We start from the raw sequence: 5,331 nt of genomic DNA, 5'->3' as shown, positions 1-5,331 counted from the left end.
AAAATGTATTTGATACCAATCAAAAGACTACATGATCGTCGGTGATACACTTTACCGTCGTGGCGTTGATACAGTTCTGAGGAGGTGCCTCACCCATGAGGAAGCTGAAAAATTCCTGAATGATTGCCATTCAGGCGCGTGTGGGGGACATCAATCTGGTTACGGTATGACACAAATTTTTTTACGAGCAGGATACTTCTGGTCAACAATGTTCAAAGATTGCATAACCGCAGTCAGAAGTTGCCATGCCTGTCAAATTTTCGATAGCAAAACCAGAAGGCCACCCACACCTCTGCAGCCAATAGTTGCTGTTGGGCCATTCGCCAAATGGGGCATTGATTTCATGACATGTAACCCCACCTCGACTGGGGGGCATGGGTATATCATAGTCGCAGTGGACTATTTTACCAAATGGGCTGAGGCGATGCCTACATTAGATAACATTGTTGAAACAGCTGCCCTTTTCTTTTTCAATCATGTAGTCGCCAGATTCGGCATTCCACAGGCTATAGTCACAGATCATGGATCACATTTTTTCAATCACATGACGGCCGAATTAGCTGCCAAATTAGGGTTGTCTCACGACAGTTCTACTCCATACTACCCGCAGGCCAACGGACAAGTTGAAGCAATCAACCCAGTCCTGAAGCGCATGCTGCAAAGGATGATTAGAGTCCACAAAAGGAGTTGGCACCTGATCCTATACTCAGCCTTGTGGGCATACCAAATATCGGTAAGGAATGCCACCGGGTTTACACCCTTCCAACTGGTGTATGGCCTAGAAGCAATCTTACCAATTCAGTGTGAAATATCGTCCCTCAAACTCGCAATCGACCTTCTCCCCGGAACTTCAGAAGAGGAGGCTCGTTTCTTGGAACTAATCCAATTGGTTGAAACCTGTCATGATGCTGCTTTGGATAACGAAGCCCATAAGAAACGAGTCAGGGCGCAGTTCGACAAGAATTTCAAACCCCGTGTCTTCTCAGAAGGTGACCTGGTCTTACTTTACGACCAAGAATCCGATAAATTGGGAGCAGGTAAATTCAAGTCTTTATGGATGGGCCCCTATATTGTTAAACAGGTATTAGCAAAAGGAGACTACGAGTTAATGGATTACGACGAAATTCCACTAGTGCAACCCCGTAACAGGTTGTACCTTAAGCATTACCATGCATGATTCAGTGTGGTAACCTATATGCTTTTTTTACATTTTTGTTTTCGCAAAGGGTAATCGTTTTGGTCAAGTAAATCCACTTTTTACATTTGTCGCAGATGTCGAACCTATTGGAATCTTTTTTTGGATATGCCGACGGAGCAAGTCGTAGTTCGCGGAACCTATCTTCTGCGGCCTGGGCCATTTTTGATCCAAGTGGCGAGTTAGTAAGTTTCAGAGGGGTATGTATTGGTCGATCAATGAATAACATCGCTAAATATAGCGCGTTGATAGAACTTCTCTCTGATGCCATCACACATGGCATACGTCGACTTGTCGTTAGGCTAGACTCATAGCTCGTCATTCTACAACTCACTGGTATCTACTCCGTCCGAAATCCAGCTATCTATCGCATGTTCCTAAGGGCCAAGATTTTGGAAAGGCAATTTGATTTTATTCAATATCAGCATATTTCCAGAAGCTTAAACACATTAATTGACTCATTGGCAAATTATGTGTTAGATAGACGTTTGCAACATTTATAAAAAGAATCATTTCATCAATATTTGCATTCAAATCATGTAACTTAACCAAAATAAAACTCCGAAAATCAAAAATATATATATAACTGTTTATGGTTTACACATAATGTTTTGTAACCAAGAAAAAATTGGTCAAATGACCCAAAAATCAAAACGCTAGGGGGCACCCTAGTCTAATGATGCTGGTGATAACAAGTCACCGCCTGTGCAATCATGTGTAAAAGCCTAGTCCATCGACTTGGCACGCCAGTAGTATGTCACTACAACCTCAGAGGCAGCTCATCAGTCCTCACAACTAGAATACCAAGAGTGAGGCCCTCGACCTGATCTTGTAATGCTGAAAGAGTCTCGGCCACATCAAGGTCGCGAAGGATAGCCCTTCCCACAACCTCTCCTGCTGGAGCCGCAGCTGGCACTCTCAGGAGTACTACTGGCCGAACGGGACCAACATCTGCATGAGCACATGAGTTCTGATTAGTCTTAACAAAATAAAGCACAAGGACATTACAAAGAGAAACGATAAATAGAAATATGGTCAAAGAATTTACCAATGGCACCCCACTGCTTGCCAGCCGGCAGTACCAAATCCGGGTCACCCCGGAAGTCCATACCAGCATATGGATACTCAGAAAAAACCATCTTTTGACGATCGAACCACCCAAAGAAGGTATCATAAAAGGAAACCTGAGACTGACCAGCATGTCTAGACATATGGTCGACCCATCTTTGTATCCGTGGTTCAGTCGGTGGAGGTAAACCAAGTGAAATACACTGCGGCTGCATCAACGAGATCTTTTCCAAGGCAAAGGCGGTCAAAATAGAACCATATCCAAAGTTCTTCAATCTTCCGTTTTCACCTTGGTCAACTGTTCTTTTATTACAAAGAGTACTACATCACACCAGTTGAACACCTTCAGTTCGAGGCATTCTAAGGCATACTGCATATAAGACCGGTTGGCCACGTGAAGAGCCGCACTACCAGCCATCCTACCAAAGGTGAACAAAATGGTCCTCAGGGACCTATTAGTGACATCTCAGATGATGATCTTGCCGTCTTTACTCGACTAAGATCCCTCTCTGCAATACCTGCGAATGTAATCTCTCACAAATTCACCCCCACGGGCCGAACCTGATAAGGAGATAGGGGCACCCCGCCTCGATAAGTCGGTCAAAAAATAGATGTCCACGACAGTCAAGGGGATGGATTTGCCCCTAATATGGAACACCTGGCTGGTAGGGTCCCAGGCATCGAGCAAATACTGCAACAAGTTGATTTGTTGCCTCATGCTAGAGATACGGAAAAACTTGAACAGGCCACAGTTCCGCAGTGCATTTACCGTAACCGGATCATGTAAAGCAAGCATGTCCTCTTCTTCATGCTCACGTTCTCACCATGTAATAGGCATTTTTCTCCAATAAATCTCTGAAAACAAACAAGAGAAGAGTTAGATCCTGATTTGGTGAGAAACAGGCAAAAATTTCCATTGAAAACTGTGCACAAATTTCCCTCCTTGCGCCCATCGCACCCCCAGCAGTGTTCTGGGTGCATTTCATGCCAACTGTCTAGTGGGTAGGCCAACATGCAATGCACCTTTCGATATAGAAAGGGTGCGATGGATCCAGAGCGAGTTTTTCAATCCCTAGAGGCTCAGAAAAACCAGAAATCAGGCTCAGAATGCAAAATGGAAAGGATGAAATTAAAGAGCTTAGGTTTAGCTCCTACCTGGTCCAAACGGTGCCAAAAATCGTCCACAGAATCTACCGGAATCAGTTGGTGAAAATCAAGGGGGAAAGCACCTCCAAGGCTCCAACAGAGCAAAGTTCAAATGAAATGGTAAAATGAGGGGTAAAAGCACTTTTAAATTGCTTTTTATGTAATTCAAGTAAAATGTTAGTGTCTTAACTCATTTTCCAAACATGTATTGTTCATTTCTAACTAGTTTGAGAAAGCAATTGAGCATGCAGTGCAACCTTTGAAGGAAAAAAGTCATTAATGGTAAAGTCAAGAAATGACTGTTATATCGAGTAGTTTTAACGCAGAATTCAAGCTCGTTAAAAAATAAGCATAAGCAATGAGCAAGTGTTTCCCCTAGCGTTTAAGCTCATTAAAAATGAACCAATTTCTGGCAAATAACCATCGTGAATGTATTACTTCAGCTTTTGAAGCCTTGGTCGTGTTCTCATCATCACCTCCACTCTGTATTGGCCGATCATTCACCTCCACTTGATTGTTTACCCCCTTTGAGGAACAACTGTGAAGAGTGATCTTGTTAGTCATCCTTGTGACACTACCATGATTGGAAAATTCCAAACCTTACCTGGAATCAGCTGCTACCCGAATCTATCACTCGTTCCTCAAAAAACGAGTCTCCTTTAAGCTCTTTTCAACTGACTCGTAAAATATGAAAAGATTGTTGAGCCATTGGCCTCTCTAGCTCGTTAAAGTGACCGGAAGTGCTATCCCTCCTTTAGATTTTAATCTTTTTGGAATTGAGGGATTATTACACAAAAAGACCGAGCGCTTGTTTTGTTCGGCTCGTTAAAATTACCGAAAATTCATCCCTTTCGTATTATTTTATACTTTTTCGGACTTAAGGGATTAGATGAGGAAAAATGATTTTTGGAGTTTCCTTTACATCCCTTTTCAGACTCTCTAAAATTGAAAAGGACCGAGTTATCTTTGTCGTTAAACTCGTTAAAACCTAATAGCGACAAACTTGTCCATAACAGATAAGAACGAGTTTCACTATTGCTAGGTTCGTTAAAACATAGCGATGGGTTTGCCCGAAGGGAAAATTATAGAACAAGCATATGTTATCCTCCTCAAGCTTGACAAAAATAAATAGGTATTGGTCAGCAATGACTGGGGAAAAATTGGGAAGAAAACTTGAAGAAACTTGGTAGCAAGTCGCTCTTGAACATGACACTTTCACTCCGCATCCGAGTCGGGTTAGGTTGTTCCATTCACTGGTCACATCACCATGGTTCCATCACACCATCCACATTTGGGGTTAATGCTACCAATCCATCATGTCAGTGTCGCCGATATGTTCAAGAGAAGTCGCTCAGAGAATTCACCTGTGTCTCACCCACTATAATACATTTTCGCTCCATTCTTTCATGACCGCCACCCTGAACCATATATCACTAGATCATTTTCACCTCCATTAAAATCATTTGCTTCGTTCCATGTCATTGATGTGGGATTCACTAAGGCCCTCCTATGACATATCGCTTCTTGTCGACATCAGCTCATTATCCAAGAAGTCGATCTAGGAACAACCCTTTCAGTACTTTGAAGCTTTCATGCCTCAATGGTAAGTTTCTCACTTCCGACGACAGGTTTACATCAATGGCCTTCGACCGAAAGATTTTGCGTGGTGTTCGACACCAAGTCCTTTATTCACACCACATGAATTGTACTACAGTACCTTGAGGGTCATTATCATTATCGGTGATTCCTCTCGCGCCTGTTAACAGCTTACATCATTGGCTGGTAATCAGGCAATGTCTTTCCATGTTCGACTCCAGAACATCTCTCACATGGGTATACTTGTACTTCGAGTGAAGATCGAATGAGATTGAAGACCCCGGATCTAGTTTCATCCATCCAGGCTGCGATATATATTCAGGGAA

This window comes from Pinus tabuliformis, chromosome 6 (assembly GCF_031772625.1).
Source record: "Pinus tabuliformis cultivar Carrire ecotype Pingquan chromosome 6, CPIR1, whole genome shotgun sequence".
Lineage (NCBI taxonomy): Eukaryota > Viridiplantae > Streptophyta > Pinopsida > Pinales > Pinaceae > Pinus > Pinus tabuliformis.
The sequence above is the reverse complement of the archived record's forward strand: the minus strand, read 5'-3'. Positions refer to the sequence as shown.